Raw genomic sequence first — 16,422 nt, 5'->3', positions numbered from 1 at the left:
CCAACCGGAGCGTTATCGTAATTGATCATTATCGTTCCTTGTACATCTCGTTTCAACCGGAGTGCTTGCATGTACTTCTCGTCCATTGTTCTCGTCATTCATAGCTTTGCAAACTCCAAAGTTCACATGGTGTTCCTTGTTTCTCTATTCTAGAGTCTTCTCAATTTTGTTCAACTCTGTCGTATTCTTCTTTCAAGTTTTCAACCTCTCAAGGTTCGTGGTTTCACTCGTTTGTCAAGAAGCAATTTAGTTTTACCTCTTCTCCTCATCTTCCGTTTCCCTCCGGTGCCATCCTAGATCTCGGGACGAGATCCTCTTGTAGTGGTGGAGTGTTGTGACGCCCCGAGACCGACGCTCCGATTGCCTTCCTTGTTTGGCGAGTCAGCTCTGTTATTTATTTTGTTTGTTGCATTCATCATCGCATCATCCGCATTGCATCGACACTCGCTGTCGTCATTGTTTCTAAAACTTGCATTCGTTCGTAGTTGCCGCGTTTCCCCCTTGCTTCCGCTGACCCTTCCGAGACCAACCTCGTTCTTCGTTTTCCCTCTTGCTTAAACCGGAGTCCCTCTTTGCACAGTGCTTCGCCCCCTCGCGTGCGTCCGAAATTTGTTCCGAACCCGAACCGGACTTTCGTTACCATTGGGTCCGGATCATCCCCTAACATCTACAAAACATCACCGTTTTCTTTGTTGGACGCTCTAGCCTACTTATTCTCGACCGCCCGATTATAATCGGAGGGCCCGAGTAGCCCCTAAACTAATCTACCTGCTATATAATCAGCCTAACCCTAGTCCTAACCTGTCCCATCCACCTATTCCCTGCCGCCGCCACCCTCTTCCTCAGGATTCCCCGATCCAATCCATCCATTCCAGCCAGCCGACCCGACAACGCTCCTCGTCTTCAGGGCCGGGCCAAGCAGCGCTTGCCACCCACTCTCCCTCGATTTCACCACCGCAGCCGCGCCTCCTGCTCACTCATCGATCCAGATCGAGAGGAGCTCGACCCCGAGCCTCCCAACGACCTCCTCCTTGCCGGTGATTCCCCGCCGGAGGTTCCAACCAGCTGCAGCATCGACCAGGCCAGTCCCGTCGCTCCGTGCCTTCCTTTTTCTCCCGTGCTTCTCCATCGTCTCACCCCTCTGTCTCTCTCACCTCGTTCTAGCAGGAGCGCCGCCGCTCGCGACCCGTCTCCGTCCGGCCGACAACGAGCAGTAGCTCGCCGGAGTTGAGGTTCACCGGATCCGCCTCCCTCTGCCCGTTGCTGGTGCTCGCGTCACCGTCAGCCACCCGTCGTCCGAGTTCCTCGCCGGCCCGCGCGACAACCTGCACGTACCAAGGCGTTGACCACCACCACCAGGAGCTGACCGCTGCTTCCCTGCCCAAGTTCCCCTGCGTCGCCGGCGACCCCAGGCAGGCCCCGTCGCGCCCTGCCATCTCCCTCGCCGTCCCGTTCGTCTTGCAGCAGGCGAGGTACCGAGCTCCACCGAGTCCCTTTGTTGCTCCGCGTCGCGCCATTGCTCTTCTTCCCGGAGGGCCTCGACGAGAGCCTCGCTCGCGCCCCTCCATCCCGTCTCCTGGATCCTGCCGCCGGCGCACCCAAGTCTCGTCCAGACGCCCTGGAGCTCCTTCGCTGCCCCGCGCCCAAGTCCCGCCATGCCAAGCCCCCTCCAGCCGCGGGTCTCCTTCGCTCCATCGAGCGGCAGCAGCTCGGGCAGAGGAGGATGGCGCCTCTGCCTCGAAACCTCGTCCGTCACCGTTGACCGCGTCCGCGTGGGCTGCATCCCCGCGGCCCAGATCCGCCGGCCCACCGCTCCGCTTTCCCTTCGGCCTGTTCGCCCAATGTGAGCAGCCCTCTCCTGTGCTGTTGGGCCAGCAAGTTTCGGCCCATGTGATGTTTTTTCCAGGATCTGCGAATTTAGACATTATCCATGAGTTTACAGTTTTACAGAAAAGTCCTTCATGTTCATGCATTAATAACTCACGAATCGTGCATCATATTAAAATAATTTATATATGTAAAATGCTCAGAATTTTGTGTAGTTTAATAATATGCCACTTTCATCCCATGTTAAAATGTTTAAAATGCTGTTTATTTAATTTTGCATAAATGCCATGTTAAGATGATTTATTTCATAACTAAATAACCGTAACTCGGATTTTAATAAATTATATATGTAAATGGGGTAGAAAAATGCCTAGGTTATCATGGTGCACTTCATTTTGCTGTTTAACAACATTAAAATTGCGTTTATGGCAGAACAGTAGCAAATTCAAAATGTGCATATGGGGATTTTCCGGAATTGTTGTTTGTTGTTCCGGCCTCATTTAAATTTGCCTAGATAGGTAGTTTTCATATGCCTCACCTCTTGCCATGTTAATCAACATTTAATATTGTTGGGTACATAAACAAGAGCGAACTAAATAACTTGAATGTGGTGTTTCGTCAATATGCAACTCGTTGCATATTGAGCTCCACTTAATTTGTAGTATTGTTTGTTGCACTTTGCCATGCCATGCTCATTAAACCGGACATGCATCATACTTGATTGTGCATCATGCCATGTTTATGTGGTGGTTGTTTACTATGTTGTTTGTTTCTTTCCCGGTTGCTTCTCTCGTTAGCTTCGGTTTCGTTCCGGAGTTGTGAGGATTCGTTCGACTACGTCCGTTTGTCTTCTTCATGGACTCGTTCTTCTTCCTTGCGGGATCTGAGGCAAGATGACCATACCCTCGAAATCACTTCTATCCTTGCTTGCTAGCTGTTCGCTCTATTGCTATGCCGCGCTACCTACCACTTGCTTTTCAAGCCTCCCTAATTGCCATGAACCTCTAACCTTTGTCACCCTTCCTAGCAAACCGTTGTTTGGCTATGTTACCGCTTTGCTCAGCCCCTTCTTATAGCGTTGCTAGTTGCAGGTGAAGATGAAGATTGCTCCATGTTGGTTTATGTTTATGTTGGGATATCACAATAACTCTTATCTTAACTAATGCATCTATATACTTGGTAAAGGATGGAAGGCTCGGCCTTATGCCTGGTGTTTTGTTCCACTCTTGCCGCCCTAGTTTCCGTCATACCGGTGTTATGTTCCTTGATTTTGCGTTCCTTATGCGGTTGGGTGATTTATGGGACCCCCTTGACAGTCGCTTTGAATAAAACTCCTCCAGCAAGGCCCAACCTTGGTTTTACCATTTGCCTACCTAAGCCTTTTTCCCTTGGGTTCTGCAGACTCAAGGGTCATCTTTACTTTAACCCCCGGGCCAGTTCTCCTTCGAGTGCTGGTCCAAACCGAGCGATGTCCGGCGCCCCCTGGGCAACCAGGGTCTATGCCAACCCGACGTCTTGCTCATCCGGTGCGCCCTGAGAATGAGATATGTGCAGCTCCTATCGGGATTTGTCGGCACATCTGGGCGGCTTTGCTGGTCTTGTTTTACCATTGTCAAAATGTCTTGTAACCGGGATTCCGAGACTCATCGGGTCTTCCTGGGAGAAGGAATATCCTTCGTTGACCGTGAGAGCTTATAATGGGCTAAGTTGGGACACCCCTGTAGGGTATTATCTTTCGAAAGCCGTGCCCGCGGTTATGAGGCAGATGGGAATTTTTTAATGTCTGGTTGTAGAGAACTTGACACTTGACCTTAATTAAAACGCATCAACCGCGTGTGTAGCCGTGATGGTCTCTTCTCGGCGGAGTCCGGGAGGTGAACACGGTTTCTTGTGTTATGTTTTGACGTAAGTAGGTGTTCAGGATCACTTCTTGATCATTGCTAGTTCACGACCGTTCCGTTGCTTCTCTTCTCGCTCTTATTTGCGTATGTTAGCCACCATATATGCTTAGTGCTTGCTGCAGCTCCTCCTCTTTACACAATCTTTTCCTTTAAGCTTAAATAGTCTTGATATCGCGGGTGTGAGATTGCTGAGTCCTCGTGACTCACAGATACTTCCAAACAGTTGCAGGTGCCGATGATACCAGTGCAGGTGACGCAACTGAGCTCAAGTGGGAGCTCGATGAAGATCTTGTTCGTTGTGTTGTTCTTTTCTGGTTGATCAGTACTGGAGCCCAGTTGGGACGATCAGGGATCTAGCAGTTGGGTTGTCTTCTTCTCTTTTGGTTTCGTAGTCGGACCTATGTGTGTATCTCTGAATGATGTATGAATTTATTTATGTATTGTGTGAGGTGGCGATTGTAAGCCAACTCTTTATCCCAGTCTTGTTCATTACATGGGATTGTGTGAAGATGACCCTTCTTGCGTCGAAACCACAATGCGGTTATGCCTCTAAGTCGTGCCTCGACACGTGGGAGATATAGCCGCATCGTGGGTGTTACACACGCCGCGACGCCGCCTGCTCTGGCTCATTCCAGGCTCGGCCTCGCAGGGGGGTGGGGAGGGGGGTCACGATCCCCCTCCCACCCCCCTGCTAGGCCTCGCGCTAAGGCATCCAGTGCGCGTGGTTGACAAGCGCGGTGCGGACATTCTGTTTTCCAACAGTAGGACACACGCAACCCCAGAGCCACACCCATAAGATAGACAGGGAGGCGACGGGGTGTCACGGACTCGCCTGCGCATGCAGCGCCGTGGCACACCGCGTCGCCACTTGCTCCGGCTCATTCCAGGCTCGGCCTCGCAGGGGGTGGGGAGGGAGGGTCACGACCCCCCTGCTCGGCCTTGCGCTAACGCACGCAGGGCGCTTGGTTGACAGGCGCAGTGCGGACATTCTGTTTTTCCAACAATAGGACGCACGCAACCCCAGAGCCACACCCCTAAGATAGACAGGGAGGCGACGGGGTGTGACGGACTCGCCTGCGCATGTGGCGCCACGGCACGTCGCGTCGCCGCCTGCTCCGGCTCGTTCCAGGCTCGGCCTCGCAGGGGGGTGGGGAGGGGGGTCACGACCACCCTCCCACCCCCCTCCTCGGCCTCACGCTAACGCACGCAGTGCGCTCGGTTGATAGGCGTAGTGCGGACATTCTGTTTTTCCAACAATAGGACGCACACAACCCCAGAGCCACACCCCTAAGATAGACAGGGAGGCGACGGGGTGTTACGGACTCGCCTGTGCATGCTGTGCCGCGGCACGCCGCGTCGCCGCCTGCTCCGGCTCGTTCCATGCTCGGCCACACAGGGGGGTGGGGAGGGGGGTCACGACCCCCCTCCCACCCCCTGCTCGGCCTCGCGCTAACGTACGCAGTGCGCTTGGTTGACAACCGCAATGCAGGCATTCCGTTTTTCCAACAATAGGACGCACGCAACCCTAGAGCCACACCCCTAATATAGACAGGGAGGCGACGGGGTGTGACGGACTTGCGTGCGCATGCGGCACCGCGACACCGTGTCGCTGCCTGCTCCGGCTTGTTCCAGGCTCGCCCTCGCAGGGGGGGTGGGGAGGGGGGTCACGACCCCCTCCGACACCCCTGCTCGGCCTTGCTAACAAATGTAGTGCGCTTGGTTGACAGGCCAGTGCGGACATTCTGTTTTTCCAACAATAGGACGCACGCAACCCCAGAGCCACACCCCTAAGATAGACAGGGAGGCGACGGGGGGTGACGGACTCGCCTGCGCATGCGGCGCCGCGGCACGTCGCGTCGCCGCCTGCTCTGGCTCGTTCCAAGCTCGGCCTCGTAGGGGGATGGGGAGGGGGGTCACGATCCCCCTCCCACCCCCTGCTAGGCCTCGCGCTAACGCATGAATTGCGCGTGGTTGACAAACGCAGTGCGGACATTCTATTTTCCAACAGTAGGACACACGCAACCCCAGAGCCACACCCCTAAGATAGACAGGGAGGCGACGGGGTGTGACGGACTCGCCTGCGCATGCAGCGCCGCGGCACGCCGTGTCGCCACCTGCTCCGGCTCATTCCAGGCTCGGCCTCGCAGGGGGGTGGGGAGGGGGGGTCACGACCCCCCTGCTCGGCCTTGCGGTAACGCACGCAGGCCGCTTGGTTGACAGGCGCAGTGCGGACATTCTGTTTTTCCAACAATAGGACGCACGCAACCCCAGAGCCACACCCCTAAGATAGACAGTGAGGCGACGGGGTGTGACGGACTCGCCTGCGCATGCGGCGCCGCAGCACGTCGCGTCGCCACCTGCTCCGGCTCGTTCCAGGCTCGGCCTCGCAGGGGGGTGGGGATGGAGGTCACGACCCCCCTCCCACCCCCCTGCTCGGCCTCACGCTAACGCACGCAGTGCGCTCGGTTGACAGGCGCAGTGCGGACATTCTGTTTTTCCAACAATAGGACGCACACAACCCCAGAGCCACACCCCTAAGATAGACAGGGAGGCGACAGGGTGTGACGGACTCGCCTGCGCATGCTGAGCCGCGGCACGCCGCGTCGCCGCCTGCTCTGGCTCGTTCCATGCTCGGCCACACAGGGGGGTGGGGAGGGGGGTCACGACCCCCCTCCCAACCCCTGCTCGGCCTCGCGCTAACGCACGCAGTGCGCTTGGTTGACAGGCGCAATGCAGGCATTCCGTTTTTCCAACAATAGGATGCACGCAAACCCAGAGCCACACCCCTAAAATAGACAGGGAGGCGACGGGGTGTGACGGACTTGCGTGCGCATGCGGCACCACGGCACGCCGTGTCGCTGCCTGCTCCCGCTCAATCCAGGCTCGCCCTCGCAGGGGGTGTGGGGAGGGGGGTCACGACCCCCTCCGACACCCCTGCTCGGCCTCGCTAACAAACGCAGTGCGCTTGGTTGACAGGCGCAGTGCGGACATTCCATTTTTCCAACAATAGGACGCACGCAACCCTAGAGCCACACACCTAAGATAGACAGGGAGGCGACGGGGTGTGACGGACTCGCCTGCGCATGCGGCGCCGCGGCACGCCGCGTCGCCACCTGCTCCGGCTCGTTCCAGGCTCGGCCTCGCAGGGGGGTGGGGAGGGGGGGTCACGACCCCCCCTCGCACCACCCTGCTCGGCCTTACGGTAACGCACGCAGGGCGCTTGGTTGACAGGCTCAGTGCGGACATTCTGTTTTTCCAACAATAGGACGCACGCAACCCCAGAGCCACACCCCTAAGATAAACAGTGAGGCGACGGGGTGTGACGGACTCGCCTGTGCATGCGGCGCCGCGGCACGTCGCGTCGCCACCTGCTCCGGCTCGTTCCAGGCTCGGCCTCGCAGGGGGATGGGGAGGGAGGTCACGAACCCCCTCCCACCCCCCTGCTCGGCCTCACGCTAACGCACGCAGTGCGCTCGGTTGACAGGCACAGTGCGGACATTCTGTTTTTCCAACAATAGGACGCACACAACCCCAGAGCCACTGTCACATCCCTAGTTCTGGTTTGCTCTAGGCTAGCTAGTCATGTGTGCATCATGTTTAAATTTCAATGAATTTGAAATGGGGACATGTGAAAGCCTCGGAAATCATTTCTGAAAAAGACCAAGATAAATATTGCTTCAAATAGGTCCAAGAAAATGTTCATGTTTCTCTATGGAAATATTGGCCAGAATTAAAATTCAAACCAATATTTTTAGGAGCTCATAAATATTTGTTTTGGGCATTTGAAGCTAATGCAATAATTATTTGCATTGGATATATATACATGTTATATATTTTATATATGTCCAATAATTCTGGGTAAATGTGAGGGGCTCTGGAATAATCCAAATAGTCCCTACAAAAATTTACCAGAAGCATATAAAATGATTTAGCGCAGAGACTAAATCAAAACATAACTAAAACAAATGGGAAAACAGAAACTAAAATAGAAAGTAAAGAGAGGGAGTTACCTGGCCTTTCAGGCGGCCCAGCTGGCGGCCCAGCAGGCTGGCCCAGCCCAGCTTCCCGCCTGTCGTCTTCCTCCTCGTGCCAGTGGGCACGAGGGCGTGTGGCTGCCGCGCGCGCCCACGCGCTTGGCCACCTCCTGCTTGGTTGGCCTCCCCGACCCCTCTGGACGACGCCACGCGCCACCCCGGGCCCTCTCACTCCTCCCTCCATGCTCATCCCCCCCCTTGTCTCTCTCCCGCGACAAACAAGCAGAGCTCGTCGCCACCGCTCGCCGTTGCCGCACCCACAGCCTTCCCCGCGCCTCTCCGACGTAACCACGAGCTCCGCCACGACGTCGTCGTCCTCTCCATCGAGTCACGCGGCGCCAGAAGCCTTGCTGCATCTCCAACGCCGCCGATCTCGACCTCGGGCGCCGGTGATCCCCACCATCATTTCGCCGGACCCCGTGCCTCCCCTGCCTCGCCAGCAGCACCAGAAGAACCGCAGTGAGCCGTTGCACCGTTTCCCCCTTGCCTCATTGCGTGATTCGCCCCCTAGCCGCTTCAACCACCAGAGCCGACCGCTCCCCGCCGCCGGCCATGACGCCGCCGCGGTTGCAACACTCGCACGCCGCACCAGAGCACGTAGGCGTGCTCAGCGCTTCCTCAGGAAGCCGCAGACCCCACCAGTTCGCCTCGAAACGCGCTGTGGCGCCTAACCCGTCGGTGCCCGAGCTCCGGCCGCCGCCGCGAGCTCGCTTCCGGCGAGCTCGGTCCGTCCCAGCCCCTCCCGTCTGCGCTAGCAGATGCACGCGAACGCCAGCTCGCCGTAGCTCCAAACCGCGCCGCAAATCACCGCCTCTAGCGCCGTCCCGAGCAACTCCGGCGATCCTCCGCCGTCAGGTTTGGTCGCCGGCGTCCAACTCCGGTGGTTGGTGACGTGGCACCGTCATTAGCGCTAACTAACCCCCCTAGAGTCACTGACAGTGGGCCCCGCAGCGGGTCAAAGCCAGAGTCAACGCGGGGTTAACCAGAGTTCAACACTGTCTCAATGACATGCGGGTCCCACCGTCAGGTTTGACCGTGGTTGACTGCTGATGTCACTATGACACACTGCTGACGTCATAAATACATTTGCTGGGATTTTCTTATTTAGTAATAAATCTGAAAATTCCAGAAAATGTTTAAAACTTCAAAAACCCATAGAAATTAATCTATAACTCCAAATGAAATAATTCATATATGAAAAATTATCAGAAAAATCCAAAGAATCTGTTTATGGCATCCTCATGCATGTTTGAACAACTTACAGCCACTGTATATGACAATTTGAATAAATGGCATTTGAAATGTCTTATATGGAGTTTGAATTTGAACCTAAGGTTCAAACCAACTCCATTTAATATGTGCTAGTTGCATTAGCTCAAAACACATTCATATTGCCATGTCATAGCATGCATCATATTGTGCATTGCATTGATCGTGTTTCTTCTCTGTTGCCGGTATTGTCCCCTCTCAGTAGACGTTGCTTCGACGATGCGATCGATGACACCGATGAAGAGCTATACTATCTTCGGAAGTGTCAGGCAAGCAAAACCCCCTTGTTCATTCCGATACAATCCCACTCTCTCGCTCCTGCTCTCTTTTACTGCATTAGGACAACAACGATCTATCTGTTACTTGCTGCGGTAGCTGAACCCCTTTATCCTCTGCATGACCTGTCATTGCCACAGTAAATAGATGAAACCCACTAGCATGAGTAGGAGTTGTTTGAGCCCTGATGTGCCTACTCATTCATGCTTGTTTGTCATGCCTGCTATTGCTTAGAGTTGTGTCAGGTCTGATTCATCGGGAATGAATTGGAATGTGGTGAACATGTCCTACTGTGTGTGAGCTAAGTGTGTGAACACGATTTGGTAAAGGTAGCGGTGAGAGGCCATGTAGGAGTACATGGTGGGTTGTCTCATTGAAACCGTCCTCAGGAACTGAGTTCTGTGTTTGTGATCCATGAACAGTTACTACCACACATTGGAATGCTTAAGTGCCCCGCTCGACTTATTAATCAACTTGATCTCTGTCCAGGAGTTGCAACTAGTTTCTGGTGTTTGTAGGTAGTGTTAGTAGTCTACCAAGTGGCACCCGGTACAGGTGGGCTTGGGACAGACTAGGCACCGTGGCACGGTGTACCAAGCGTAGATCCATCCGTCGAGGTGGGCTTGGGAACCCTGTTCACATCGTTTGGGGCCGTGAGCGACACCCCGGCCGGATCTCCTTGCGGATGGAACCCGAATAGGCGATAAACCTGGACGAGAGACTTGTGTGGTTAGTCAGGTCGTGGCCGACTCCCTCGCCAGGCTTCCGCTTGAAGGTTGCCGAGGTACACGACGTGTACATGGTGGTAAGTGGCGAGAGCGTGTGTGACGAAGTACACCCCTGCAAGGTTAATATGATCTATTCGAATAGCCAGGTCCACGGTAAAGGACTTCTGGGTCGCCTGTACAGTTCATAGACAACTGAAAGTGGATACTCTAAAATGCGCAAGATAAGCGTGAGTGCTATGGATGGCGTTCTCGTAGGGAGACGGGAGCGGATCCATAGTGGTGTATTGATATGGTGAATATGTGGACTCGTGTGCGCCACCTCAAAAGAGTTGCTTGCAGTCGTAGTTAGGATAGCCACCGAGTCAAAGCTGGCTTGCTGCAGTTAAACTCCACCACCCCCCTTTGTTGATACCGATGCATATGTAGCTAGTTCTGATGTAAGTCTTGCTGGGTACATTTGTACTCACGTTTGCCTATTTTATGTTTTGCAGAGAGACGTCAGTCTCGCTAGTAGTTCCGTGTGGACTTCGACGTTTAGCTTGTTACCTCAGCTACGATCTTGTGCCCTCGGCAGGATCTAGTAAATAGTCAGGCTTCTCAGCCTTTTTCATTTGTAGATGTCTGTACTCAGACATGTTAAGCTTCCGCATGTGCTTTGATTTGTATGCTCTGAATGTTGGGTCATGAGACCCATGTTTGTAATATCTGGCTCTTCGGAGCCTAATGAATAGATACTCTGAGTCGTAGAGTCTTGTTGTGATGCCATGTTGTATTTGCACATATCGAGCATATTGTGTGTATGATTGAAATGCTTGGTATGTGTGGGATCCGACAATCTAGTTGTCCATCCTTAGCAGCCTCTCTTATGGGGAAATGTAGTCTAGTGCCTCCTTGAGCCATAGTAGTCCGCTACAGCCCGGTTCACTGGAGTCCTGCTAGCCCAGCACTACTGCTCTGGACACTTGACTGGCCGGCATGTGTTTCATATCATTCCTGTGTCTGTCCCTTCGGGGAAATGTCACGTGGTGACATCCGGAGTCCTGCCTAGCCTGCTACAGCCCGGGTTCCCGGAGTCCTGTTAGCCCAGTGCTACAGCCCGGATTCGCACGCTGCTGACCGACACGTTCGATGTTGATTCATGTATGCCTGTCCCCATACGTTAGTGCCGCTTTGGGTTCACGACTAGCCATGTCGGCCCGGGTTCTCTGTCATATGGATGCTAGCGACATTGTCATATACGTGAGCCAAAAGGCGCAAACGGTCCCGGGCCATGGTAAGGCGACACCCGTGGGAGTACCGTGCGTGAGGCCGCAAAGTGATATGAGGTGTTACAGGCTAGATTGGTGTGACTTGGAATCGGGGTCCCGACAGCTTTGGTATCAGAGCCTGACTGCCTGTAGGTTTACGAAGCCAAACTGGTCGAAGTTGAGTCTAGAAATGCTTTAGTTATATAAGGGAATTCATTGTGGAAGGGAACGTAAGGCTCTTTTTACTTCTTATACCTTATGCCCTTCTGATCTGAGTCACCCTCTTCTCTTCTACGGGGATTAAGAACTAGGCTTCTCATCTTTCTATCAGGATCACGTGTTACTAATCCGTAGACTCGTAGGATTGTTGGTCTGAAGCCTCAGTTCAGTTTCTACTACTTCCATGTGTTCTTAGTTGATCTCCGAACACTGATAATGTGATGTTAAGTGGTTATGCCACCAATTTGCAGGATGTCTCAAATCTTTTGAGCATTTACAGCCGTCATGCTGTCCGAGTCATCCTAGGTTTCTAAACAATCTGATGCATTTGCAAAATCCTTTCCCTCTGTTTTTGCGTCCCTTTGGGCCAGATTAACCACACTAATCGTTGAGTTGAGGTACTCTGTTGCCTTGACATATACGTTGGAGTTATTATTATGACCCTAGGTGTCTTAGAGGACCACTTAGCAATCTAGCAATGCTTGCATCCCCAGTGTGATGATTCTGGCCATTACTCTTGAAAGCATCCCGTGATGCCACTTAGTTAGTAGGCATTCTATTCCCGGGTTTCTAAACTCGTGATTCACCCTACTTACTTCATGTTGATAGTGTTGCTAGTTCCTTTAGGATATTAGTAACCCTTGTGATAGTCTTCGAGGTCCGTGGTATCTCATTCTTCCAATACCATGAACCATTATGGCAGAAGTTCTTTTAACCAAAAGATCACAACCAGGGCGCTCTTGAGGAGTTCTCCATTCTGCATTGTGAATCTGCCAGTCCTACCCTTCTGCATGGATTATCTGGAAGAAATATGTTGAACTTGTTTGACATACTAAATTTATGCATCCGTAACTCAGAAAACCATATGTTCCTTTGAGTTGCCCCTTTTTAGTTATTTCCTGGCCCTCGTCTATCAATTGATAGTCAGGTGTAATTGCGCATTTGTGTTATCGATGCCTATTATTCTTGTGGTCTGTCAAGCCATTCTAATCCGGAATGACTAGGAGAAACAAACTCCAAAACCTCGTCCATATCTAGGATTGGGTCAAAGCAAGTGTATTCCGCAGGCCAAAATGCCAATCCAGCTTTTGCTCTGCTCTACCTTGGAGCGTCACCATCTTTATGTCAAGAGTGTCATGAGAATTGCACCACCTCTTATGAATTCTTGATTAAGTGATACTTCTCGCCATCATTATTCATTCCTCGGTTCCGTGTTGTCACAACCGGAATACCGACAAGTGAACCGTGATGTGTGAAATCAATACTCTGAGCAACTCGTTGCTTGGTAGTTAATGACAATACTCTCATCCTTAGCGTGTCGGTTATTCAATCATCATCCTGAGATTGATCGTGTTACCTAGTCCATTTTTCCTTGGTGCACACTTTGGTCAACGAGTTAGGATTGTATCAATTCCTCGCTCTTTTTGTTCACATCGTCTTGCCCTGAAAAGCAAGATTGTTCTCGAGCTTAGTAACATATCGGTGGTTCGTGATTTTCTGATTATCTTCTCGGAAGTATCACCAGGTTGTTTCCTGACTGTTACGTTGAGCTCGTGATCAAGTTGGTTTCTTGTAAATCACCCCTTCTCCAAGAATCCGTGTTGGATACCCTGAACTGGTTGGTTAAGATAAACAATAACTTGGAGAGTTGGAAGATAAAAGCTTGCCTGACTTAGTTCTCTCCAAAGGATATCTCTTGTGTGTGTGTTTGTTGTAGAAACATGAATTCTTCATCGATTGGTCCTCGTGATCAATTAATGGACCTATCATCTTAACCAAACTTTGATTTGAGTATGGGCTATTGTCAAATCAAATCAGAACCAACGATGTTCATAATGTTGTCTTACTCGTGGTTGATTCCTCGAGCATACACCATTATATCTTTTGGGCCTGACCAATGCTATTCCCGTGTTTACCTAATTTTGGAATTCCATCTATATGGAAGCCTGGATGGATTGTTGCTGAGCCCATTGACAACAATCCCGTCTTGTCCATGATTTTGTTGAGCATTAAGCTAGTGTTGGAAAATTTTATAAGCATTATCTTCATGTTCCGTCCATGAAGCATGTGTTCGGATGAAAGAAGTGACTCTCTCTAATTCACGTGCACTTGGTGTAAGTTGCCGCCGTGGATCCGAGAAAGCTTGTTTTGCTTCCTCTGGAATCATCCCAAGTCAGTCATGCACATGCGAAGTATACCATGGCTTGAGAGATTAGCTACCTCCATCCCATCGGTATTTCCTAGCACAGCAAGCCACTGATTGATTTGTTCAAAGAAAAGAAGTTCATGCGCTACTCCTGAAGGGCCCGGACGGACATGCACAAGACTTCGTTATCTTAATGATGGTTCCCAACCAGAGCTCGGTAGTGTTTTCTTGTAAGACTACTATGTGGTCATGCTTGTCTGGGACAGCGTGTTCACATGTTGTAGCAGAACCAGCTCATGTTTTGGAGCTTGCTATCGTAGTTCATCCCCTGAGAATCTCGCAACGTCATCTCGTCAGTTGGTGTTGCAAACCTTCATTTTTCTTCCTAGACTCGATGAGTCTGGAATATCCTACCACCAACCAGATCTGAATCTCGGGCAGATGTGATGGTTGGAACGTTTCCCAAGAGCTATAATATTGGTCTCTCGGTAACCGGTAGAGTGGATGTCGTGGCCAACACACCCAACCGGAAGACCTATTATTATAGTATCTTGATTGAGGAAGTTGGCCACCTCTCCATAAGGATTTCATAAGATTCTACTTCCGTAGATATTCCTTATGGACTCTTGTGCTCCCGAAGTCCGACCTTTTACTTGTTGTTCTACGTACCAAACCATTTTAACAAATGGGTTGCACTAGCACACCGAGGAGAACATTAGAAGCGGAGTGCTAAATGTCTCTCGGTCGATCATCCGGATTCTGTTTCCTTAGCCTCGCTAAGGGGAAGGCTGAGAAGGTGTTATCTTCCTTTGTATCCGCTTTGTCCATCACTATTCATCATGGAAGTAAGGATGCCAGGATCCTCGGCACGGATATTGGTAAAACTTGATGAATATGGGAATGCTCAAGTTCTTGAGAGCACGCGCAAGCATTAGGTGTCATCGTCAGCACTAACTGGGATTGGCCCCAATTTCCTCGGTTATGTTATAACCTTTCCAATAGTGGAATCACTCTCTACTATTGGGTTTATCCCCAGTTACTAGAATCATTCCCATCATTTGCATTTTGTTCCCAGCTTGCATCTCAGTAATTACTGTTTAGGATCATCTTCAAAGGTGGACTTACCATGAGTCCCATTCATTTCCGACGATAAGCAAAATCATCCATGGTGTTGTCATCAACAAGGTAGTCCACATCAACCATTCTAGTCCGATTATGCCATTCTTTAGAATTCGTTCACACGATCGTTGTGATTGCCTTACGCTGGTATCAAGAGTTTCAATGATCTCTGAATCAAAAGTAATTCTTTTTGCCACTTAAGGGAAGAATTCTACGAGTCACCTTTTCCAAGGTGCCCCATTATGGAATCATGGCAATTCTTCCTCGCTATTCTGAAACCTTCGTCAAATTGTTTCTTCCGTCCCTTCTGATGCATGTTTTGCCTCTCATCTCCATAGATATTCTATGTCCCATTCCGTGAGTTGAGCTTGTGATCATTAAGATGATCCTAAGTTCCTCGAACCTCAGGAAGATTGATTCTTCTAAAAATTCTCCCTCTCTATTCGTTGTTATGTTGGATGTAGTTCTCAAAGCGAGACATTGAGATCAAGGGATGCAATGAATCAACATCTCCGAGAAGAACAATTGGATCGTGAAGATTATGTTAGTTTGCGTTCCCCTTTCATCTTACCCTACGCTTGAATCTCGGGACGAGATTTTTGTTTAGTGGGGGTGAGTTGTCACATCCCTAGTTCTGTTTTTCCAACAATATGACGCATGCAACCCCAGAGCCACACCCCTAAGATAGACAGGGAGGCGAGTGGGAGTGACGGACTCGCCTGCGCATGCGGCGCCGCGGCACGTCGCGTCGCCGCCTGCTCCGGCTTGTTCCAGGCTCGGCCTCGCAGGGGGGTGGGGAGGGGGGTCACGACCCCCCTCCCACCCCTCTGCTCGGCCTAGCGCTAACGCACGCAGTGCGCTTGGTTGACAGGCGCAATGCAGGCATTCCGTTTTTCCAACAATAGGACGCACGCAACCCCAGAGCCACACCCCTAAGATAGACAGGGAGGCGACGGGGTGTGACGGACTTGCGTGCGAATGCGGCACCACGCCATGCCATGTCGCTGCCTGGTCTGGCTTGTTCCAGGCTCGCCCTCGCAGGGGGGTCGGGAGGGGGGTCACGACCCCCTCCGACACCCCTGCTCGGCCTCGCTAACAAACGCAGTGCGCGTGTTTGACAAGCGCAGTGCGGACATTCAGTTTTCCAATAGTAGGACACACGCAACCCTAGAGCCACACCCCTAAGATAGACAGGGAGGCGACGGGGTGTGACAGACTTGCCTGCGCATGCGGCGCCGCGGCATGCCTGGTCGCCGCTTGCTCTAGCTCGTTCCAGGCTCGGCCTCGCTGGGGTGTGGGGAGGCGGGGTCACGACCCCCCTCCCGCCCCCTGCTCGGCCTCGCGCTAACGCAGACTGTGCGCTTGGTTGAGAGGCGCAGTGCGGACATTCTGTTTTTCCAACAATAGGACGCACGCAACCCCAGAGCCACACCCCTAAGATAGACAGGGAGGCGAGTGGGAGTGACGGACTCGCCTGCGCATGCGGCGCCGCGGCACGTGGCGTCGCCGCCTGCTCCGGTTTGTTCCAGGCTCGGCCTCGCAGGGGGGTGGGGAGGGGGGGTCACGACCCCCCTCGCACCCCCTGCTCGGCCTTGCGGTAACGCACGCAGGGCGCTTGGTTGACAGGCGCAGTGCGGACATTCTGTTTTTCCAACA

General features: G+C 52.3%; 1 long non-coding RNA gene across 1 annotated transcript; it reads left to right on the top strand.

Moving 5' to 3' along the window:
- The first annotated feature begins 820 nt into the window (after positions 1-820).
- LOC141026561 (uncharacterized) lies at positions 821-4,204 on the top strand. The gene is made up of 3 exons (XR_012188823.1): positions 821-1,843; positions 2,625-2,715; positions 3,952-4,204. It is a non-coding gene; the product is annotated as an uncharacterized lncRNA (long non-coding RNA).
- Positions 4,205-16,422: the final 12,218 nt, after the last annotated feature.

Source organism: Aegilops tauschii, chromosome 7 (genome assembly GCF_002575655.3).
Source record: "Aegilops tauschii subsp. strangulata cultivar AL8/78 chromosome 7, Aet v6.0, whole genome shotgun sequence".
Classification (NCBI taxonomy): Eukaryota; Viridiplantae; Streptophyta; class Magnoliopsida; order Poales; family Poaceae; genus Aegilops; species Aegilops tauschii.
The sequence above is the reverse complement of the archived record's forward strand: the minus strand, read 5'-3'. Positions and strand labels throughout refer to the sequence as shown.